Source organism: Jaculus jaculus, chromosome 16 (assembly GCF_020740685.1).
Source record: "Jaculus jaculus isolate mJacJac1 chromosome 16, mJacJac1.mat.Y.cur, whole genome shotgun sequence".
Classification (NCBI taxonomy): domain Eukaryota; kingdom Metazoa; phylum Chordata; class Mammalia; order Rodentia; family Dipodidae; genus Jaculus; species Jaculus jaculus.
Genome location: NC_059117.1, coordinates 22125731 through 22151613, shown reverse-complemented (window position 1 = coordinate 22151613; position 25883 = coordinate 22125731). Strand labels below are relative to the sequence as shown.

General features: G+C 39.3%; 1 protein-coding gene across 45 annotated transcripts in view; it reads left to right on the top strand.

Annotated features, from left to right (window-relative positions):
- Nrcam (neuronal cell adhesion molecule) overlaps positions 1 to 25883 on the top strand; it is a 292253-nt gene that overhangs the window by 139946 nt on the left and 126424 nt on the right. The gene's annotated exons all lie outside the window — the stretch shown is intronic.

The window sequence follows — 25883 nt, the reverse complement described above, 5'->3', positions numbered from 1 at the left end:
ACTGCCTACCTCATTCCAGTTATGCCATTCACGATTATCAGCTGTAGAACAGACCCTGCCTGGCCAGTGGTGCTTTCTGAAAGGCCATCTGTTATAGTACTGAGCTTGATGAAAAGAATCTCAGATGGAGATCACAAACACAGTTCGGACAACTATGCCTCAACCAATAAGAGCTTCCTAAAGAAATTATAAGGATGCCATTGTTTGGATATCTAGTCTGTACCCCATAAGTTTGGTTAAACAAATGAATTCTCCTGTATTTATCCAAGAAAACATTGTATGTGTGATTTTGAGGTTGTAAAATCCTCTTAGCATGCTGTCCCTTGTTCTTAAGAATTCTAAAGTTGATCCAGTGAGATGTCATTTTGTGACGAGGAGGAAATAATTCATTCTCCAGCTGAATTTGCTTCCATTGTGCTGTATTGAAACTGATTTCCTACACATGAGATTCCCAACATCAGTGTTTTGGAGATGAAAGTTGCTTTGTAAATCAAATAGCACGTACTGTTTTGTATGAGTAACGTTTGAAAATGGAGGTTAGCAAAGGCCAATAAAACTGATAAGTGTAGAAAATAATTGCAATACCAAAAGCCTAAACATTGCATGTTTCCTGTAATATAAAGGCCTCCTTGTTAATGCAAAATTACATCATTTTATAATGTTCTTATGTGCCCCGCCCTCAAGTGTTCATACTTCATTAAATAACAAACACCTGCAAGGTAAAGTAATGGAATAGCAAACTCTGACCATTCAGAGATGTGGAACACATTTATATCAAATTAAGATGGTTCAAAATTAGGAACTAATAGTAATGGTGTTGAGTAGGGTGGCCTGCTGATACAATACTGGTATCAGTGACAAGGCCCTCTGGAGGTGGTATCTGGCTTGTTTCCTACGAGAGGCAAAGGCAAGAGCTTTTCTTTGGATGGTAGCTTCTGGTGAATGGGAGGGAGGAAATGGGGTACAAAGGCAAGAAAAAGGACCACAGGGAACAGATACTTTAAGGAGACAGCAACGGAGCATAACCCCGTATGGGTGTTACCCCATTTTCTAACACACTCAACCATGGCTCTAAGGGAATTTTCCTGGCAGGGTGAGGTATTTTTCTCTTTCATTGAATAAAAGGTAGCTGATTTAAAAATCAATCTTCTAACAAACTATCAAGGCTGAATTCTGATTTTCTCAATACGTACTTTTGGTTGATCTGATGGGTTAGGCCTTCAAGTGACTAATGAGAACTTGGTAGTTTCTGTAGAAATATCTCTTCTCACTGGCCAACATCAGATACTGAGCACCTTCCTCATATCTTTCTCTTGCCTCATAAAGACTCATTGAAACTTCTGGAATTTCTTTATTTTATTTATTTATTTATTTATTTTGGTTTTTTGAGGTAGGGTCTCACTCTGGTCCAAGCTGACCTGGAATTAACTCTGTAGTCTCAGGGTGGCCTTGAACTCATGGTGATCCTCCTACGTCTGCCTCCTGAGTGCTGGGATTAAAGGCGTGTGCCACCACACCTGGTTTATTTCTGGAATTTCTAAAGCCCACCTATTCAGAATGTCCCAGGGCTATTCAACAATTGGCCTCTGACACCAGACTTAGAAAGTTGGGGAGTGGGGAGCAACTTAGTTTGTAGTTAAAATTTCCACATTCATTCAGATGCTGTGGTAAGTAAATGATGTAAGCTACCAGAATTGTGGACGTCCCCTGCAAACCCCACACTCATTCCATTTCCTTCTTAGGGAAGTACTACCTACCTCTTCGTGTCTAGTGTTGCAAAGAAAAGAAAACAGTACTGATGTTTGTCATTGACGCTAATATGTAAATTTTCTCCGTGGAAAACCGCATCCTGTTTGATTTGAAAGCTTTAAGTAAGAGTGAAATCTCAGTAATGCACCAGAGCAAGGAACAAGGACATCTTGGAAAGCACTCTTTAAAATTGATTTTGTGGCAGTGGCTACATCAGTGTAAGCTGGGTATTGTAACCACAGTGCATCACAAGAAGAATATGCCCATGGTAGGCTATGAAGCATGTCCCTACTTGGCAGGCTGAGAAAGAAGAAATTATAACAGGCTATTGGAATTATTTATCTATTGTTCTTAGTTGAAGTCATTTTTTTCTCTTGGATTTGCAGCACTAAACTTTTTAGTTGTTTATTCATCTTAGGAAATTGTTGTGTTCTGAATAGATAGTACAACTGCCAAGAGCAGAAAGAGTTTATCTTATAATTAAGTTGTTTTTTTTTTAAAAAAAAATAAGAACCAATATTTTATTAGAAAGCCTAAATGGGAATATAATTTTAGTACTGTTTAATAACAAAGGGATCTATCAAACTTTTGTTCCATAGGATTGTTTTGAAGGTGAGAAGTTTTATCACATGCTATGAGATGCTAGTAAAAGCCAGAAGACATAAAACATTCGCAGAAAGTATACATGCCCAACAAAACTGGAGATTAAAAGCTCATGGATAAATTTGTTGCCCTGGAAAGCCTATAATTTACAAAAATAAATAAATGAAACAAGACAGAAATGGAAATTGAAGTAAAAAAATATTTGCCTCCTTATTGTTTTATAGAAGTTGGGGTTAACTTTATGTTCGGTCATCCAAAAAACCAGAATAACCTTTTATTTTACTTAGCCCCTTCCATCTTTACCCTGTCCCATCATAAGAGTAAGCTTGAGGTTTTGATTAAGTAAATGATCTCTTGAAACCTGCTCAAGTCCCCCTATGGCGATCTTGGCCAACTTCCTCACAGAGCAGCTACTCCCCACAAAGGATATCCTTCTTGGAAACTGAATGACAATACAGTGAGAAGCATTCTGTTTTTCCGTTCTGGGTACTTCCCAGCTTTTCAAGTCTATGTGGAGTATGAGTGATGCTGTGTGTACTAGCACACAGATTAAGTGTTTATGTATTAAATTTCATGGACACTGTGGGGAGGTTGAATTCTAATATGTTTACTGATAATTATCTCTAAGCTATAATGGCATCAGTAATTGAGACGCCTCTATCAATTATATTCTCCCCATTATTATCCAGTCCTTATTATTCTTAAGACACACACCATTTTTCTCTGAGAAGCCTCCCTACCCTGATCCCACTACTCCTGGTGATCAGTCCTATAGTTATTTGTGAAAGCTTTGAAAGAGGACTTGCAAGGTGTCTCAACAAAGATACTGACATTTACCATAGGGGATGTCTGGGTACATGGTGATATAATGGCTAGAGGGTTGAAATTACGGTTTTGTGGCAGCAACAATTACTGCTAGTATTTAGTAAGGAATCTTGCAACTTTCATAGATCCTTCCCTCTCCTCCCACCACAGTCTAGTGCAGAGAAGTGTCTTCTTAGAAACTGGAAAGAGAAAACTGCCAGGAAATGTCCAGCAGCATGGCCCTTGAACACCACAGGCTGATGCAGTGAACTTTGTGAAGAGCTTTTGACAGATACCAGCTGGTGTGTATTTGTTTCCCCTCTTCATTTCTGGCTTATAGCTTCTTAATGTTTTCTGGGGTCACCAGAATTAGAGCTAGTGATGAGACAAGGCTACGTAAGTGGGCCATGTTTTAATTTTGAAGCACACTGAAGTAACTAGAACAGTGCTATCAAACAGAGGGGACCCACTGTCCTGTTACCCTTGATCCCATCAAGTGCTGTCTCTAGTGAAATACTTTTCCCTATAAAAGGAATTTCGGGCTGGAGAGATTGCTTAGTGGTTAAGCACTTGCCTGGGAAGCCTAAGGACCCCAGTTTGAGACTCGATTCCACAGGACCCAGGTTAGCCAGATGCACAAGGGGGTGTTCGCATCTGCAGTTCATTTGCAGTGGCTGGAAGCCCTGGCGCGCCCATTTTCTCTCCCTTCCTCTCTCCCCCCTCCCTCTTTGTCTGTCGCTCTCAAATAAATAAATAAAAATAAACAAAAAAATTAAAAGGAACCTCATTCAAAATGATAATAATAACTGGTACCTCTTCTACACTTGTCACCAAAACTATCAATAAGTGAACTTTCATAATTGTGAGGTGTGGTGCACTGTAGGAATGCTAGCAATCCCCCCATAACCTCCCTGCACTCCCCTCATGTTCAGTATCATGTATACTTGGGAGATAATCATGTGTGCCTAGGTGCTGGGGGTGTGTTATCATTCCCCTTCCTTTCAGCATCTGGGCATTTCATCCCTGGCTGCTTTGGGAGGGTTGACTCCTGAGAGGAAGGTTATCTAGGGAACTACCCAAGAGGAAAACGAAGCCCAGCAAGGAGCAGGAGGCCAGGCCAGCCCCTGCTGGCAATACAGTATGTTACTGTCACAACTGACTGCATACACAAATAGATACTTGGGTTTTGTTTGGGTCTGGTTTGGCTTTGCTTCATTTTTCCTTTCATAACAGCATTCATTTCTTAAGGCAAAGGAAAAAAAAATCTCTTGGACAGATTCAAGTTTTCATATTTGCAGAAGGCATTTCTACAGCTTTGTCAAACTTAGCTGCTCTGTAAAGATTCTTTGTTTCTGATTGACTGTTGTGGCAAGGAAGTGAGTAAACTACTAGGAATATAGGAGAGAATGATTCCTATTCAAAAAAAGGAGCGGGATACGGTGCACGGAGCCAGTGTTGAAAAGGGTTTTGTATTTTGTAGCATGATGGAAATTCACATTCAGATCGCTGCTCTGTGTTATTTAGCATGCTACCGTTAAACAATGGGCTGTGCCAGCCTTCACGCCAGTGTTGATTAATGCATCCCTTGAATGTGTTGATTAATGTGTTCCTCGGATGCCTCCTAAAGCTGCCACTGCAGCTGAGGTGTGTCCAGCGTGCCTCCTTGCTGGCTGCTGCCTTGTTCACATGGGCTCATTTGCACATGGGTTACTTCACAGCACTGCCTTTATAAATCAAAGGAATGCCCTTCTCATAAACCAACGCATGGTGGCATTCCCTTGTCCACTGTGTAAACCTATTCTTAGGTTCATTTTTGTTCTTTTCAAACTTCTTTTCTAGAGAAAAGGTTGGCAGTACACACAGAAAGCAGTTTGAACTGAATAATAATGAAGGAGATATGCAACGGGCCAGAGCATACCTCTAGACACTCGGCGACCTTGGCATCTTCATTGGAAAGCCACTTTTCCCTGAGGCACAGATTCCATCAGCACGGCCAGGGTTATTCCACTTCATTCAGGGCTGTAATTTCTCTTGCTGTATTCTGAAATCCCATTAACCACAAATTTTCTGATAACATGTCTCCAAAAAAGCTCATCTTTTTTTTCTTTTATTATTATTATTATTAACAACATATTTGTAGGGATACATCATTTGTTGGTACCCTCTTATTCCTTGCCCCTGTCCCCGTTCCACTAGGACCCTCCTCAGTGGGGTCGCAGGTATCCCTGTGTGGTTGTGGTTTATGCATTGTGGGAGCAGCAGTCATTTTATAGGGAGGGGAATGCCTCCGGGCATGATGTCTCAACCTGTGGCTCTAACAATCTTTCCGCCTCCTCTTCCACAAAATTCCCTGAATTGTGGTGGGTGAGTTTTACGTCTGCTTCAGTCTATCCATTTTTCTACAAATTTTATTGTATCATTTTTTTTCTTACTGCTGAGTAGAATTCTATTGTGTAAATGTGCCACAACTTGATTATCCATTCATCCAATGATGGGCACCTGAGTTGATTCCACTTCTTAGCTATAATGAATTGAGTAGCTATAAACATGGTTGAGCAAGTACCTCTGCAGTGAAGCATGGAGCATTTAGGATAAATACCCAGTAATGGCATAGCTGGGTCTGTTGGTAGCTCTATGTTTATCTCCTTTTCAGGAATCTCCATATTGATTTCCATAGTAATTGTACAAGTTTACTTTCCCACCAGCAGTGGATGAAGGTTCCTCTTTCCCCACATCCTCACCAACATTTATTATTGTTAGATCATTTTAAGCTTGGAATGGTGGTGCACACCTTTAATATTTTATTTTTATTTATTTATTTGCAAGAGAAAAGGTGAGGGAAATAGAGGGCAAAAGAGAGAAAGAGAATGGGTTTGCCAGGGCACACCAGGGCCTCCAGCCACTGCAAACAAACTCCAGATGCACACGCCACCTTGTGCATCTGGCTTACCTGGGTCCTGAGGAATCAAATCAGGGTCCTTTGCTTGGCACACAAATGCCACTAAGCTATCCCTCCAGCTATCTCCAGTCTATTTTATTGACACCTTTGTCAAAGATCAAGTATCTATAGTTACTAGACCAAAGGTTTGGGTCTTCAGTTATGTTTCATTGGTCAATATTTCTGTTTTTTATGTCAGTACCATGCTGTTTTTGTTGCTGTGGCTTTGTAATATAGCTTTAGGTAGGATATGGTGATACATCCAGAGGTGTTTTTTTTTGCTGATGATATGTTTGGATATCTGAGACCTGCTGCCATTCCGTATGAATTTTGAGATCATTTTTTTCCATCTCTGTAAAGAATGATGCTGGAATTTTTATTGGTATTTCATTAACTCTGTTAATTGTCTTTTTTTTTATTATTTATTTGAGAGCGACAGACACAGAGAGAAAGACAGATAGAGGGAGAGAGAGAGAATGGGCGCGCCAGGGCTTCCAGCCTCTGCAAACGAACTCCAGACGCATGCACCCCCTTGTGCATCTGGCTAACGTGGGACCTGGGGAACCGAGCCTCGAACCGGGGTCCTTAGGCTTCACAGGCAAGCGCTTAACCGCTAAGCCATCTCTCCAGCCCGTTAATTGTTTTTGATAGATTGAAAATTTCACAATATTGATTCTACCTATCCAGGAGCATTGGTGGTCTTTCCATTGAAGCTCATCTTGAAAGGGTTCTCATTGATTGAAAAAGATGTCAGAGGGTTTTATGTGTGTGTGTAATTCGTTGAGTATCTTTTACTGACTTCATGAGACATAAGAATGCTACTACTACTCTGAATACTTTCTTACCCTTTAGTAAGAGGACTAAAATGCTGGAAGAGCCATGTTTGATAAAGGTGAGAGGGCCATAGCATAGAAGAAAAGACCCAAGACCCAAGGGTGACAGCCTTCCCTGCTGTGCCTTGTGAATCTAGCTGTATAGGGTTTTAACAGAGTAAATCATCCATTCTAAGCAGAAAGATGACATTTAGCACTGAGAAAAATAAATAAATTCATTCTGAACAAGACTGGATTTTTATGTAATAACTACTCTATGAAGCTACTAAATGAAGAAGCAGTGAAATCACCAGTGATTATCTCATTTAAACATTGGCATGAAATTAATGGTGAGGGATGCCATTCTGATATTTTGAAGACTGTGACTTCAATTAGAAGTCTTTTTTTTTTCTCTTAGAAATATCACTGACAGGACCATTCAAATGTTTAATTTGGAAGCTCCAAGAATCCACAACTTCTGTTATTTGATTACTAACAGTTAATTCCAAATTCATTATTATTTTAAAATGTTGGATTATGTCTGTCTCACAAGAATACTTGTAGGAATGGGAAATGAAAATAAAATATCAATATATTCCTGTGGCTCTTGCATGCATGAACCTGTCTTTTGGAACTCAAAGTACAAAGAATGTGTGTTTTAATTATAGCAATGCATTTGGTAAAATCTTATTTGTAATTTATGAGTTTTCAGACAACCTTTAATTATGTGCCATACTTAAAAGAGAATGTAGCAAAATAACTATGTAAGGGGGAGTTCGCATTTGTGATTAGACATGCATTTCTTGGTTTGCTTGAATTCCACAAGAACTGATGGGGTAAACAAAGAGAAGCAGTGAACATGATTAATCCATTTGTCTGCACAACTTTTGATACTGTACTGAATAAAAGCCAGCTGACAGAAGCTGTTAGCCTGGTGACTGAAAGGCCATAGGGACAAGTTATAAAAGGAGAAAATGATCCAACATGGGGAAGCACAAGGAAAGTGGTTCCTTAAGTTTCTGTTTGTGCTTATTTATTTAGTTTAAAAAAAAAAAAAAGGAGAAGTTGTAGCTAATGTCCTTTCCTAAGTGGCTTTGTTAAACAACAATAATAAATAAATAAACTGAGAAAAGTTGAAAAATATAACCAGGCAAAACTACCACATTTAAATGATTTAAATGACCTGAAAAATGTATCTAAGTTCTTGAGAAATATTTCCCTGGCTTAGTGAATACAGCTACAGATATGCTTCAATACGAAACAGTCTTCATGTTGATTGGGTGTATAAAATAATGATTATGTTTAACTATCATATGTTTTGAAAGGCATTTGAATACCTTCCTTGTTATGGAGGAGTAGGAAATGTGAGTACATTCTAAAAAGCCCTTTGAACCATCATGGATACCTAGTTCATACTCTGTAAACATTACTTGAAATGAGTCCTTGCCATCTACCCAAACTGGAATTCACACCTGTTTTCTCTCTGGGTTTTCCTGTGTCCTTAGTGGTAGTTAATTGCACAGAGAAGCTTTATGTCAAATTGATAGACATTTTCATTTTCCTGAAACAAATTTTTGAATGCTAACATTTTCTTCCTGAGGCCAGTCCCTAAGTTCAGTGAGAGAATAGATTTCAGATAACTGCATTATAATGGACTTGTTGATTCTATTCAAGTGATTTTAATTACTGCAATGCGTTTGCTTTGATCTAGTAAGTGATCCGATTATTTAAGTCATAGAAAGGTCTTCAATTTAAAAGGGCAAATAATGAACAGCTTCCTTTTAGGAAAGAGATTTCCCTCTGCTGATAGTAAATGGCATTTCTCACTGTATCATATTCAGTAACCATTGGATAGGTGCCCATACTTGTATTAAAACTCTCATAATTTTATTGTTGGGAAATCAAAGTTTATTTTGAAGTTATTTACATTTCACCAATAAAAATAAAATGCTACCATATAGAACATATTTTAATGCTTATCTTGAGAGTATAGTCATTAACAAGGAAGCATTTGATGGCTTTTTATGTGCTGTAGAGGAAACTTGAGATGTTTTAGGAACACACAGCAGCCATAAGTGGCTCTTGCCCTTTATCAACTTACACTGTTTAGTTATATACACATAACTCGACTGTTTACTTACATAACTCTCTACTGGGTAGATACATGAAAAAAAAAAGCATAGAGCGTCACTGAAGTATGTGATCGAAGCTAAATGTGCTCTTGAGAGTTCAAAGGATGGTGATCACTAAGTCTGAAAAACTGTTCAAGGTTTATGCCTTTGGACTTGGACTGATAAAGAAGAATGGTTCTAAAAGTGGTTCAGAAAAGTGAAAAAGAGTAGATGACCTCCAGCACCACACATAAACACATATATAAACAAATGGAGAAAATAAAGCAGGAAAAATGACAACTTAGTGAACAGGAAGTGAGTAATGGTATTTTCACAGAAAAAAGACAAATAAACAAAAGCAGAAAGTACATGGAAAAAGTAATTGAAAATAACTTTGGAGATATATCTTTGCCTTCCTTTCTGTGAGTGAATAAACATTCATGAATGAATAATTGTCTATAGTTCACACATCCTCCAAGGCTAAAAAGTGAGATATATTGAAATTAACAAGACACAATAATTATAATATGGTGTACCTGGTCCAAATCATATGCATATATATGTGCATACATACACACACATACATATGTGTGTATATGTATTCATATGTACATGTTTGTAAAGGCTGATGGTGATGTTAGGACTCATGTCATAACTCTTCATGGGGGCAAGAGACAAGGCTATGCCCATGTCCTAGTAGAGTTGCTAAGTGAAAGAGACATCTCATATTACGTTGAAGTGGACATATATGCCAGTTGGAAATGAGGAATGAGGAAAAGCAATACCTGACATCTGGTGTCAGAGTCTGGGTTGGTGATAATGTTATGAACCAGAACAGAAAATTGCAAGAGAGGCTGATTTTCATAGAGTTCTGTTATGGATATGCTGCATTTGAAAACGTCTGTGACCATACTACAGTGTTTGAATTGAATTTATTTAGTTGTGAACTTAGGAGATTCTTGAATGAATGTAACATGTGTCCAGCATTGAATTGAAAGGGCTAATTGGACATCTGTATTTTAGAAAACTTTGATGAGAGAACACAAAGGAAGAAGAAGGTGGTTAGGCAACTGCTGCTTTGGTAAAAATATCATGGTGGGCATGCCTTTAATCCTAGCACTCAGGAGGAAGAGGTAGGAGAATCACTGTGAGTCTGAGGGCAGCTTGGGAAGACAGAGTGAATGCCAGGTCAGCCTGGGCTAGATTGAGACTCTGCCTCAAAACAAAACAAAAAAATTATGTGTACTGAGATCCCAGAACTAGAAGGAGCTGTAGGTATGGTAAGTAGAGATGCCAAGAGTCATTCAAGTAGGTGGTTTGTTATTTTGTTTAAATTTACCCAGAACATTAAGTATGAAAGCAATACTCATTGAGACATTGCTACCTTTTGGATCCCAAGAAACTGGATTGGCAGTAGTAACAATCAACTATTTCTGTTGTCTTGAGAACTGGTTTACTTCTAAGAGAAGGAGATGGATTCCAGGGACCCCATGCGAAGAGAATTAATGCCATCAATCATCTCCAAGAGAAGAACTGGCTGTAGAAACCTAAAGGTCAAAAATTCTTATTAACTGAAGGACCCAGATTTCTTTCAAAGAGTGATATGAATAAAAAAAAAAAAATGTTGCCAAGGGCAAAAATGAAGGGAAACAGTACAAAGCATTCCCAAGGGTACTAGAAAGATTTTTTGAAGCAATAAACCTGGGACAATATTTCCTTCTTACTAAACAGACAAATCTGAGTCAAATATATGGAGAAGGAGCTGCACTATTTCTCCTATTTTTTTTATTTTTTATTTTTGGTGGTTTTGTTTGTTTGCTTGCTGTTGTATCATCACTATTTGGAAAGATACATGCCTAATTATTGAGGTGGTAAGTCTGTGAAGCACTTCCATCTTAATAATTCTTTCTGATTTCAGATTCAGGATAAAATGCAGTATAACCCTAGGGCATGTACAAAGATGAATCACAAGGCTCAAAAATATTGTCCTAAAGTATGCATTGAGTACAGAGGGAATCCATATGCATTATGGACAAATTCTGCCATAACTAATGCACCAAATCATAAATTTAAATGCCCAAATAATATATTATATTCATAAATTTTTCATGTCGAGCTCCTAGGTATTTCTTAATCACACTCATACACCACTGTCTATTGACGTCTATTCAACCTTTCAAATGAAAAAGCCACATTTTTAAAAAATTGGACAATTATCAAACCCTTATTTCCCATTTATATGGGATAGGTAAAAAGTAAGGAGTCAAGGGAAATAAATGCCCAAATCTGACTTGATACACCTTATGTTTGTCTCATCATAGTATGGGATAGTGGAAAGTCATGTGGTCCATGTCATGGGGACACCCTGCTTGTGTCTTTATCCAGATCATCCCTTAGCATTTTGTTGATGCTGAAATTTTGCATGTGCCTGATGTCAATTCTCATTAGTTCTTATCCTAAAAGTCATCTTACTGGTCTATGTGGGCCATGGAATTTCTGTTCTGGAGAACTATTTTAATAATTATTTTCATTTCTATAGAAGTTTTTGGTGGAAAAAAAATACAAGTGATTTGTTTTCTACACTGCTTGGCAATGTTCTGATTCTGACTGACAAATAGCTCACTTTGGCATCTGTAATGAATTATATTTGTCATTTGTCTTTAAACAGTTTCCTGGTAAAAGAATGGGGCACGTTTGTTAGGATAGACAGCACTTTATTTTTGCACTGTTCAAATTACCAAGAATTCTTTATAGGTGATGTTAAAGAGTTCATTACAATTTACTTCACTTTTCAATCAAAATTATCCTTTCTTTGCTTGGAATTACTTACTTGTTTCATTTACTTCTTAATTGTAATTGAATGTCTACTTCTCTTTATAGAAAGTAGGGAATCATGTGAAGTTTACTTTTTTTAAAATAATTTTTCTTTATTTTTATTTGAGGCAGTGAGAGAGGGAGAATTGGCATGCCCAGGGCCTGTAGCAACTGCAAGCAAACTCCAGATGCATGCACCACCTTGTGTATCTGGCTTACATGGGACCTGGAGAATTGAACCTAGGTCGCTTGGCATCATAGGAAAGTGCCTTAACCGCTAAGCCATCTCTCCAGCCCCAAAGTTTGCTTCTTTATTCTTTAAAAAATTATCTTAATGTAGACTCAAGAAAATAAATTTAATTTATGGGAATTTACATTAAAATAAGCTTTAATTGGTTTTTTTTGTTTTTTGAGGTAGGGTCTCTCTAGCCCAGGATGACCTGGAATTCACTATGGAGTCTCAGGGTGGACTCAAACTCATGGCAATCCTCCTACCTCTGCCTCCCAAGTCCCAGGATTAAAGGCATGTGTCACCATGTCTGGCAAAATAAACTTTAATTTTTGAATAAAGTGTAAAATAAAATGAGTTTTCTTTAAAAAGGTCTTTTGTTACTGAGTTGATTGCATCTTATAAAAAAATAACAATTTTAAAACATTTTTCCAGAATTGAGCTTCTTTTGACATAGAAAGAATTTAATACCCACAAACCAGCAACCTAATTTAAAAATTAATCTTAATGTAAATTAGTAAAAGAAAATGGAGAAATTTCAGGTTGTAAAGCTATATTTGATATAAAATTTTCCTGGTTTCTTTATTACTCAAATATTTCTTCCTCTTCACCATGGGTCTCCACAAGGCTCAGTAATTAGCACTTTTCTTTGGACATGCTCATTTGATTTGTGCAGTTCATTGCTGCCCTGGCTTAGCACAATATGAAGGAAAGGCATTTTCTTGAAGCATATTTATCTATCCAGGGCGCATCTGTCTTAGTCTTCTTTGTTTTCCTGGCATGTGTATGACATGATGAGCCTTTTTCTTAGAAAATAGATATTTATTGTAAAAATAGCATCTGGGATCCTCTAACATTATATTCCATAAAGACAAATTAGTTTAATTTCATATAATGTATTTTAATTTCTTCCCAATGGTGACAGCTCCTCTTCAATATTTAATAAGACAAAATTAACATAGTGCTACATTCACAGTTGAAAATAATCAAAATAGTCCCTAAGCAGTAGTTTTTAATACCAGTGGATTTTTTTTTTCTTGCTTTTAGTCTGTGCCCATAAAAAAATGTTAGCAGAAGCTTTGGGAAGGATTACATTTGTATGCAGGCAGTAATATGCTTATGGTAGATATTCTCATTGATGCCTATTCTAAAAAATACTATTCTACTATAATCATATTACCACTTACTGATGCTTATAATGTGCTAGTCATCCTCTGAGTACTTCCATATTTTGCTTCATGTTATCCTCAGAGTGACTATATATATATACATGCTTCATTTAGCGATTAAGAAATTGAGGTATAAAATTAAATGAATTTCCTTGAACACAAGCCTTGTAAACTTGTAAAGCAGAGAGTCTAACCACTAAGATCAGGGTACACATGTTTCACAACATCCTTGTCTGGGAAAGAAACATGTCCACTGTGATGCTTAAGTAGTTCATAAGCAAAGCACTTGGCTTCAGGAGTTCTGGTCAATGTGCTGTGTGTACATGACAAATAAGGTCTCATATGGAAATTAATGCTGTTACCCTGCTTCATACTGAATAATAAATCCAAGGCTGTCAAAGTGGTTGCCCAGCACCTGTGGTTCTAAAACCCATCTCATGTTCATGAGCAACCTGGGGAACAAATGAGGGCTAACAGAAAGAGGAAATAAACTCTAATCCAAACCATGCCATATGGTGGGAGTGCTTGCCTGCTTCAAGATGGTTTAACAGTGCTATTGGGCACTCTTCTCATCTCTTTAATGTGCGTCTGAAAGAAAGTTATTGTTGAAATTGAGTGTCAGTATGGTTTGCTCAGAGGTTATTACTTTTGACCACAGTAACAGAAATAGTCATAATAAAAGCTTGCTTAGGGACTGGAGAAATTACTTAGTGGTTAAAGGCATTTTCCTGCAAAGCCAAAGGATCCCAGTCCAACTCTCCAGGGCCCATGTAAGCCAGATGCACAAGGGGTGCATGCATCTAGAGTTCGTCTGCAGTGGTTGGAGGCCAGGCTGTGCCCATGCCCATTCTCTCTCTCTCTCTCTCTCTCTCTCTCTCTCTCTCTCTCTCTCTCTCTCTCTCTGTGTGTGTGTGTGTGTGTGTGTGTGTGTGTGTTTGTGTCTGCCTCTTTCTTTCTCTCTCAAATAAATAAATTAATTAAATATATCTTTAAGAGCTTGCTTACCATATCTTGTTTTGTTTTGAGACAGGATCAAAGGGATCCTCTGCCTCAACCTCCCAAGTAACCGAGACTAGTATATGCCACTGTGCCTGGCAAAGTTTGCTTCTGTACCTTGCTCCTTCCTCATGCCATCTTCCCTTTCTCTCCTGGAACCCAAACCATGTTTTATTCACTGAAGACCTTAAAGGCAGCTACATGTCCATTGCTTCTCAAAAGTTAATTACTTCAATAAAAATGTCACTATGAAACTTACTGCTTTGTACAACAAACATATAATAACTGAAAAGAATTCTCACAAACTTACCCATGAAGAATCTCCTGTGAGGGAGTTCATTAAAGTTGCATAAAACATGATAAACACATAAAAATAAACAATCTTTCTACACACCCCAAAATGAAGCTGTAAACAACAAAATCAAAACCCAGCTATTGTTAGTATTTACAGAGCTCTGTTCTGGAGTAAACGTTAGTTAGCCTTCTAAGTCCTCTTCCCAACTAGGTCTCTTCCCTGGCCTGCCTTCAGCAACAGATTTTGCCAATTTGGCAAGAAAGCCATACTTTTAATATCTATATCCTTCATAGCTGATAACATTCCTCATTTTCTCCTTTTGAAGTGCAACTCACAACCTGCCTTCATCAAGAAGCGCCCTGTCAGTAGATGACTCATTGCAGCAGTTTTCCATCCATAGGCCCCACATTCTGAGGCTTGGGTATCACTCCCCATTTTTTTTTCTTTTTTTGCCACATTCAGAGTTGAGTCTTTTCTCATATTGAAAAGCAAAGTTTTCAAATAAAGTATTCTTTACGAAAAAAAAAATTGCCAAACTTGGTGTTGCATGCCTTTAATCCCAGCATTCGGAAGGCAGAGGTAGGAGAATCACTGTGAGTTTGAGTCCAGCCTGGGCTAGAGTGAGACCCTACCTTAAAAAAAGAAAGAGGGCTGGAGAGATGGCTTAGCGGTTAAGCGCTTGCCTGTGAAGCCTAAGGACCCCGGTTCGAGGCTCGGTTCCCCAGGTCCCTCGTTAGCCAGATGCACAAGGGGGCGCACGCATCTGGAGTTTGTTTGCAGAAGCTGGAAGCCCTGGTGCACCCATTCTCTCTTTCTCCCTCTATCTGTCTTTCTCTCTGTGTCTGTCACTCTCAAATAAATAAATAAATAATTTTTTTAAAAAGAAAAAGAACAAGTTAATTGCTATTGGCTATAGATGTGACATCCTACACTTGTCTCTGACCTGTGCCCATCCTGAGCCACTGCTTGTGTTGTTGTTGTTTTTTACTTTTTGGCATACTCTCCCACTCCTTCCCAGGCTGACCTAGAATTCACCCTGTAGCTTAGGCTGGCCTCAAACTCATGGCCCTCCCACCTCAGCTTCCTGAGTGCTGGGATTGCACGTATGAGCAACCACACCTGATTCTGTGTTTGGGTATTGAAAGAAGAATCTGGACTTCAAGATCTGAAGAAAGGAAAATGAAATCCCTCACTTTTAACTCCGTTGGTAAAATTGCATAAAGACTTTTCATCTCTTTAAGGGCAGATGAGTCCCGTTCCATGTGTTCTTTACGTCACCACACAGTAACACCATCTGTTCACAAACCCCTGCATCCCTAGGCTGTACTCATTTCAGCCATGACGTCAAGGCAGGGTTCATGATAAATATACGTACCTTCTCTTTAAATATGATCATTAGTAATAAAATATGGCATTGCCACATCAGTTTTATTGAAATCAATATTTAACTTCATGAATGATCAACCCAGCATTTCAGTCATCCCTGTGTCTTTGTACAAAACCAAAGGACTTACCCTGACCTCAACTCTTATTCCCCTCTCTCACTCTGCTCCAGGCTCATTGTCCTCCCTCGTGTGCAGCCAGGCACACTCGCGTCCATCTCGTGGCCTGTGTGGTTCCGCTCCTGTCTCTGGAGCCCTCTCCCTGCATGTGCTCCTCTAGCTCACTGCCCTTGTCAGGTCATTGCTTGGACAGGATTTCCTGGTGAACTATTTCCTGATCCTGTGGCAAGCAAGTACATTGCATGTGCATGCACGTACCTACACCCTTTGAGAACTCTATGATTAGTTTTTTTTCTCATAATACCACCTAATAAACTATATGTTATTGTTTATTGTGAAATATGTAAAATATTTTTATATAATATTTTTTATAAAATTTTTTATATGTAAAATATAAGGTCTATGAGGATAGGAACTTCATCTCATGTTTATTAATACATCCTAACATCTAGAATCTTGTCTGGCCTATAGTTGGCGCTTAATTTGCTCAACAGTGAATGAATGAAGTATGTCTTACAAAATTTTGTCAGATAATAGCATTAGGTAAACAAAGCCTGCCTGCATTCTTTGCTAATGCCCTGGCTCCCCAAGGTTTGAACATGACATACTTTGGAACTCGGCTTACTCACAACTTCTGCTAGCAGGAAGAATGGTTCTTATGCCTTTCCATTGTTGAAATGCGGAGGTGGAGCTGGAAAACAATCAAAAGAAATGTTCCTTTCATTTTTTGAAGCAAGTGAACAAATATAGCATTTGTTTTTCAGAGAACAAATGCTCTCCGAAAAGAACAGAAACTGTTCCCAAAAATCTTTGAAGTATGTGGCTGATCTTTTAACAAGTAACCAGGGAAGCGAGTATCCTAGTGACAAACAGGCTGTCTTGGGCTGAAAGCTAATCATAAGTTTACAAAGACTGATTGGGCATTTGGCTTGCAATACTAAGGAGGCTCTAAACAGGCCCAGTTTCAGGGATTTTAAGTAAAAATCTTTATCCTCAAAAATTTGTATGTTTTGTCTAGTACTATCTTTTGGATTAAAAGAGGACATTGCTGGGAATATAAGCAACATTGAGAATTCTGCTAAAGTCGTGGTCGTTTCTGAGGTGGAAATGTGTATTATGTAAGGGGAGAAATTTATCATTTTTTTTCTAGAGTTGTTCCTTCACTATTCTGTTTAATTTGCTAGTGTTGAAATAGAAGATGGCTGGGTGTGGCGGTGCATGCCTTTAATGCCAACAATTGGGAGGCAGAGGGAGGAGTATTGCTATAATAAATTTGAAGCCACCCTGAGACCACAAAGTGAATGCTAGGTCATGCTGGGATACAGCAAGGCCCTACCTTGAAAAAAAAAAAAAAAACAAAACAAAACAACAAACAAACAAACAGGTTTGAGGTGTAATGATTGATACCTGTAATCTCAGTATGGAAAGTCCAAACCAAGGAGTCAAGAGTTCCAGGCTATCCTGGGGTATAGCATGAGACCCTATCTCAAAAGAAAGGGAACAAAGGAAGGAATGCAATTCTACGTTTGTTTAGTTGGTACTTTATATATGAGAAACTGCACTTGGTACCCTTAGTCACCTGTATGCCTCTATACTTTCATATATGCCTGGGACTTCCAGTCTGTGTCAAAATGAAACTTTTCATGTCTCATCCCCATGCAGTGCTGTAGGGCTCCAAACCATAGTCATTTCATCCATTTTCAGCCAAAGGTATCAGGATGGCCAGGTGTGGTGGCACACGCCTTTGATCCTAGCACCCAGGAGGCAGAGGTAGGAGGATCCCCGTGAGTTTAAGGCCAGCCTGAGACTACATAGTGAATTCCAGGTCAGCCTGAGCTAGAGTGAGACCCTCCATCGAAAAAAAAGTTATCAGGTTGTTAAATTAGCTGGTTAAGGAAAGAAAGCCAGCAGTTGTGTAAGGAAACACACACACACACACACACACACACACACACACACACACACACACAAACCTGTACGGAACCACAGAGGAACAATCTCAGCTCCACAGTGTTTCTGAGACCCAGCTTTGTTTGCTGGTTATGGGGATAAAAGTATGCTACCTGTGTGAACACGTGTGGTTCTCCAAATAGTACCCATGTTTCCTTCATCCTGACATGTGTGGACACACATGAAACAGAAGTGCTGGTTTCTACCGGGTGGAATCGAGTAAACGCTGAGCTTGTTGCAGACCACTGGAAGCGCTGAGGTAGCACAAAGAGCAACACAGGCTTTTCCTACACAGAGTCCCTGCGTATAAAACAGAGACACTGAGCGCTTGGACAAGTCCTGGCTCTCACCTCTCCGTGCCCTGCAGAGGCTCTGCTCAACTATGCTGTCTGCTGGCTGAGGACACTGGCTACAGAGCGACTTTGGTGGCTGCCACAAATGCTGCTCTCCATCCATAAAGGGACAGTTCAGCACAGGTTTTTAAGTGCTCAGACTCAAGTCAGACTACCTAGTAAGATGGCATGAGTCCTGGCTTTGCCAGCAGCAAGTAAGGTTGCATAGAGAAGGTAGTCTGAAGATGTGTGTTGCCCCAACATTCTTAAGTTGAAACTTATCCACCAATGTGCCATTGGATGATTAGGTCACAAAGACAGAGCCCTCTTAGGTGGCATCCATGCCTTTATAGAAGAGACTCCAACAGCTGTCTTGCTCTCTCCACCAAGCAGAGGACATACTGAAGTACAGTCTATGAACCAAAATTTAGAGCCTTGCCAGACACCAAATCTTCAGGCACTGATCTTGCAATTCTTAGCCTTCAGAGCTGTGAGAAATACATTTCTGCTTAACTTATTTTTATTTTTATTATTTATTAACAACTTCCATAATTGTAAACAAAATCCCATGGTAATTCCCTCCCTACCCCCACTTTCCCCTTTGAAACTCCATTCTCCATCATATCCCCTCCACCTCTCAATCAGTTTTTTATTTTGATGTCATGATCTTTTCCTCCTATTATGATGGTCTTGTGTAGGTAGTGTCAGGCACTGCAAGGTCATAGATCTGGAGGAGCATGTTGTAAGGAGTCCTACCCTTCCTTTGGCTCTTACATTCTTTCTACCACCTCTTCCACAATGGACCCTGAGCCTTGGAAGGTATGATAGAGATATTTCAGTGCTGAGCATTCCTCTGTCACTTCTTCTTGGCACCATGATGCCTTCTGAGTCATCCCAAGGTCACTGCCATCTGAAAAGAGAATATTCTCTAACCAAAAGTGAGAGTAGCACTAATATATGGGTATGAACATTACTTCTATGTGAGTAGGACTAAAACTCAGTAGCAGAGGCCCGTAAGCCAGAAAGGAGATATAAAGGGAATAGAAAGGGAGGAAGGGGTATTTAATAGGATGGTATTGTATATATGTAAGTAGAACAGATTAATGGGGGTGAAAGGCCTAAGTGAGGTCAGAGGAAGAGATTGATTGAGTAAAGGAAAGATGGAGGGAGGGCTAATCAAAATCTAAGAGAATATAACTAAGTCATATGGAAACCTACTTTTTTGAACAATGGAACACTCAGAAGCCATAGATAGTTGCTGGAAACTTTTCAGTGCCAGGGATGGGATACCTTCCAGTGAGTTATTGTCCAAGGAGGACCCTGGTGCCCCCAAAACATTACAGGCCATTGCCGAGGCCCTTGGTTTCCCACCAGGAATAGATGGTAAGACCCTATTTCTGAAGACTCCACATACTTGAGCTGCAAGGTCACTGAGAAATCCTGTTAGAGCTGAGCTGAAAACCTCATCTTTGTAGACCAGCTGACAGTAAGCTGGAAAGAGCCACACTGCATGCAGTTCAATGGGAGAGAGAGAAATAACCAGTGAAGATAATCAACAGTGGACACTGCATGCCTGCTTTGGCCAGCCAGGCCAGATGAGCCAATGGGTGCAACAGTGGCATGCCTATTATGGGGAAAACCAGCCACCCTCTAATTTCACTAGAGGCCTGCTCCATGGGAGGGAATACATTCCTGATACTGAAAATTCTACAACAGGGCTAGTCATGAGCCCTAGGGATGTAACGTCTCCTGGTGTCTGGCTAAATGTATATCCTATGCTCACCAGACTGCCCAGTAAGCACGTCTCTTAAATTGCTGTTTTTTGCAAGCCACCAACTTTAGTTAGGTATTTTGTGATAGTAACCCAAGCAAATTAAGATAGTGTAGAAACTTTACTTTACTTTGGGCCTTACTTTCCTTGTCTGTAAAATGTAAAAACATTTGATTTAGAGAGCTGTAAAAAAGTTATCATAGGCAAAGTACCTAGTACAGATCATGCCTTCCTTTAATAAGTTATTGTTTTAAAAGAAATAGCTAAGCCTAGTCAAACAGTCCTCTAATATTGTCCGTTGGCTGAGACCATCAGGAGTTTGAGGCAAACCTGGGCTACGTACTGAAATTCTACCTCAAAAAAATAAGGCGGGAGAAGAAAGAACTAACTAAAAATCCCAACTGATATACAATTCTTTAGTTTTAGGAGAGAAAAAAGTAAAATAAGTGAATTTAATGAGAGCTGATAAAAGCATTGACAGTCTAGCAATTATTTAATCACTCTTTCTCCCACCCATGCTTAACCCTTGTTGTAATTAGCAGTTTTGTTCCAAATTATATATGTAGTAATTGTGCCCCATTTTACTGTGGACAAAAAGGTTTTTATGTATGGTTATGCAAATGTGGACTTTAGGGATGTAAATTGTATAATGAGCCAGAAGTTAATGAACAGGAAACTGCACATGAATGAGGCAGACACGTTGGCACCAGAGATGGCTGTGGTGCAGGAAGTATGAACCAAGCATGTCCAAAACAGAGGAGGTGGTTCAGGAGAGGAGCACTGCCCCTGGACCCTCTGAGAGTAGTCTTGAGGGCCTGCCTGTCGAAGGAAAATAGCGTCTCTCTCCACATGCTGTACCAATAGTTTGTGATGAATTAACTGGCCATTGACCTTCCCTTTGCATGAATGTTCTGGGTGTCATTTATCTCAGCCCTTCATTGTAGCTACTTTGTCTTGTTTACTCTTGGTCCAACTGTATGCTTCTAGTACCCTAAGAGATTATAAATTTCTGTCAGGAAAGGACATTGTCTTCTACTTTATATCCCCTTCCCAGAGAATTGCCACCTAGCTACATGCATGTGTCTAAGAAAGATGCAACAGGAAACTGAAAGCCAATTATGGATTTCAAGCAGGAGTAACAAGGGGTGTCGGAGAAGCAAAAAGGGAAGGTGTGGTGATCCCCAGATTGGAAGCAACAACCACCCCAGGCTGGAGCCCAGGGAGTTGCTCTAGCCATTACAAGTAGGTGGAAGAATCTTGCATTTGGTTCCGAATCCACGAAGAAAAAAGCACTAGCCATTCCTGGGCTACTAAAGAATAGAATCACAGCAAACTGTTGGTTTCTTTGGCAACCACCATCAGCCGCCTTCTTTTAAATGCCAACCCATGAATCCTCTGTCTTCATCATGATTTCTTACTTCCTTTCAGTGTTCTATTATGACCTGGATCTTAAATGCTTCCCAAATGCTCATATGCTAAAGGTCTTATCACCAGCCTGGGCAGCTACTGGGACATAGTAGAAACATTAGGAGGTAGATTCTAATTAGAGGAAGTTAGGTATTGGGGGCATACCCTTGAATGGGATATTGCAATCCCAGCCCCTTCCTGTCTCTTACCTTGGTTCTGGGCTACCATGAAGTGAGCAGTTTTACTCTTCCAAACACAGCCCAACATCGTGTGCTGCCTCCTCACAGGCTGAAAAACTATGAATCCAGGTGATTATGTGCTAATATTTCTAAAACTATGAGCCAAAAAACCCCCCAAAATCATGCCTACTTTTATGTCAGTTATTTTTTCACAGCTTCATAAAACTAACGTGACCTCCATGGAGCAGAATCTAATGGAAAAGGGACTGGTAAGATAGCATGGGAAACCTGGATTGTGAACTTCCAGCTCACTCCTATAGTACAAAGTTCGAAGGGCAGGTGTAACAGTGAAAGACAGTAGATAAAAAATAAGCACACATTATCATAGAAATAGCATTGTTCTTTTTTAAGTTGAAATCAAGCTCTCTAATCTGATAGTTATCACATGATTCTTTTTTACAAGTTTCTCACTTGTTAAATGAGAATAATGATAGTACTGCCTCAGAGTAATTGAACTAAGTCAGATAATGCATATGTGAATCATTTAACAACATAAAGATCTATGTGAATATTATTCTACACAGACCTTTTGTCAATTGCCTATTTCACTGCTTATAAGACAATCACCAAGGCTATTTTTATAAACTGATAAAGATTTCTCCTAGTCTCATGATTTACTGCCTGCATTTAGGTTTCTATGACCTAGAAACACATTACTAAATTAGAGATGTGAGCTCAGTATTATTTACCAATTTAGTAGATTTTTTTAAAATTCTAACAGTTCTCTTTTGATGGGTCACCTCCACAGATAAGCAGCTGAGCCCTCTTCACAGCAGGAAGGAAGAGCCACTAGCCTTGGGTTATACAAACGAACTTATTAAGAGGATTTATAAAGCCATCTAGTTAATCAGAAAGGAGGAGAGTAAAAGAACCTTTCTTAGCCAAGCACTGGTCGCCTGCTGGACAATTAGAAGCTCAGTTTTCATTATATTCTTGTTGTCCTCAGTTGGGGTCAGGCGTTCAAGCAAGGATACAGCTGGTGGGTGGATGCTGTAAGGTTGTTAATTAATCACAAGGGGGTGTAAACCAAGGGTGAGGCATTCGTTCACACTGCTTGGTTTTGCATGGCCCCTGTTCCACTGCATTGACCCGCATTTCCTAGCCTGACCTCTTGTTGGACTTCTAGGAATTGTTGCATGTTGGGCCCTCCTTTGCAAGTTCCCACTGGGGATTTCTTTTAAGCAAATTGTTGATTTTGATTTTCATTGAATGAAATCATGTTTGGTTTCTTTTAGATATTTCAGAATAAAACACTAGTTCACCCAGTGTGGGAGAGATTTGGACTTAGTCTTTCAGCTGTTTTACAGTAACAACAGCTGATCTGTACACTTTCTGCCACAGACACTGTTCTAAGCATTTTATGCTAATTCAACTAAGCTTCATAATCGCTCTGCTACAGGGAACTGTGATTCCCCATTTGTACAGATGAGGAAATTGCAGTGCACCACCTTGAATGACTTGTTATTGTTAAGTGAGGAGCCACGCTTTGAGCATCAGTCTGGTTTCTGTGTGTGTTGTTGACTGCGAGGAAGTACTCTCATTCACAAAACTGAAACTTCTTTTCTGTCTCTGTTTATTTAAAGAATGCTCATCTTACTATACCTAGCATATTAATACTTCTTTACTTTATTTTATTTTTTATTTGGCTAGGGATATACCTGAGGGGCCTCGTATGTAGTACGAAAGTGTTCTTCCAATGAGTTGCACACCTAGCTCTCCCTGTTATATCGGCAGTCCGCCCTTGTGCTGGTCATCAAGTCTCTAAGGCAGACCGCGTCAGCGTTTTGAGATTACATTTTTTGATATTGGTGTTATTTCCATACTCTAACTTACTGAGAATTAGATTTTCCAGAAATCTTCCTTACAAATAAAGAAATACCTCACATGGAAGGATCAGAATAGTTGTCTGGTGCCAGTGGAAACTAGGACATGAACTTCACAGATATGGAAATGGGCCCAGAGGGATCCACGGCTACTTAGCAGCAGCATAAGGTCTAGACAGCATCTGGCCCTGGTGTGTTTCTTTCCTCCTCAGGGTCCTGCAACCATGCAGCACTTTTAAATTACTTGCTACCAGTTTAAAATAGCCCATTTCATGGCAGAACTTGAATTTCTGGGTAAGTGCGTCTCTAGCCACAGGCAGCTGGAATGGGGGTGTCGGGGCAGCAACGCCTCAGTTGAGCATAAGCAGCATTCCTCCACTGGGCACATTGAATCTTTAGCCTTTATGATGTGTTTGCATATGAGACCTCCAGTTCAAGGCAAATGCTTCCCAATTCCTAGGATGCCTTCCCTTTGTAACCCCACATCTCTTTTTTAGAAAAATTGTAGCCATTTAGAATGCAGACATTTTGGTGTGTTGTGTGTAGTATAGTGTATGTAGTCTACTTTGTGTGTGTGTTTGTGTGCGTGCGTGCACGCACGCGCGCACATGTGGTGTATGCAAGTGTTTGTGCACGTGGGTTACAAGCCCCAGGGGAAAACTTTTGGTGTCCTCCTCTGTCACGTTTGGTGTCTTCCTCTATCACATTTGTACCTAATTTCCTTAAGATAGAATCTCTCACCGAACCTGCGCTGGCCATCTTTTGGTCAGCCTGGCTGACCAGTGAGCCCCAGCCATCCTTCTGCCTCTACCCATCCTCAACGCCAGGGTTACAGGTATGGCCATGCCAGTCTTTTTAAGTGGGTGCTAGGAATCAAAGTCAGGTCCTCATGCTTGGGCAGCAAGTGCTCCTGCCCATTAAACCATCTCTGTAATTCTAGAATTCAGATTTTTAAAAAAATGTCAGGTTGCAGGTTTTCTAACAGAGAAATAAAGTTGTGTCTTTTCCTCAATGTTTCATCCACTCATCACCAGAGAACTGAAGATGATTTATTAGTTTCAAGCAAGGTCAAAAGAAACATTTAATCATTCTGTTCACTAACATGCAGAAAATATATACACAAGTAATAAAAATATTTGAAACTCAATTAATGATACTGTCATTAGCCAGTCCTCACAATTATCTGTCAAGACATTTAAGAAACAATGAGCTATTTGGAATTGACTTGTCTTTCCTTATGTTGTTTTATGTCAGTCATTATATTGTGCTAGTTTCTAATTATATATAATCAGGCTTATGACCTCTGAACATTTTCCTTGCAATATGGCTATTTTTAATTAAAAAATAAATTACATAATGAAACTAGTTGTTTAGATGATGCATTATAATTACTCAGAAGGGAGTTACATTTAGTAGAATTTATCCAAAGTAAATGCAGGAGATAATATTTCTACAGCCTGTTTAATTTAAAACGTTCTTGTTGGACAGAATAATTTGGTGTTGGATTAGGGGTATGTGAAGAAGTTGCCCAGAAACACAGAGCACTTCTTTTGATCTTGTATATTTGATGTGCCAACTGCAAAGCAACTAGATTGTGGATTTGCCAGGTTTCACTGTGGAACTGTTGGAGATGGGATGACTCCGAGGCGGCATTGCTCATGTTCGTGTCCAGCTTGCTGTCAGAAAGTGTCCAGCTGTGAGCACTGTAACTCCAGCTTTGCTATGCCATTTATCTGGCAACAGAAACCCCATTTGCAGTAGTTAGCTATCTTTTTTATATTTGCTATGTCCAACAGTGTTGCAGAGCTTGGTGGCTTCAGTGGCTAGTTGATGACAATCAGCAGATTCTAAAGCCTTTTTAAAACTCTGAAAGAACAGATAATGACAACACACAATGCTGAAGTGGTGAAATAAATGATAGATATTCAAATGTTGATGCAATTTTGCTTCTAATAAAACCATCACACTTCATTTTCTTTGATTAGCTTTTTCAAGTTTTGACTGTAATTCTTTATTGTTTAAGTGTGGTAAGATGACATTCAGAAAAACATTACTAAATGAAATCTGTCAGAAATATTTAGGCAGTTGTAATCACAAAGAGGAGAAATGCTTACTTAGTTTTGTACTATTGACCCTGCTGTGTCCTATTTAGTGGCTAATTCCACTTCTAAAGGAGAAGGATTTACATGATACCTTTTGTAAATGCAAGAAGAAAATGGTATTTAGTTTTTGTGTCCACTAGAGATGGTGTTCAGCTGACATAAACCTGAAAAGGGATGAGTTCATCATAGTAGTATTTTTGCTCAGGACAAACAAGTCTGGTGATCAGCAACCAGGAA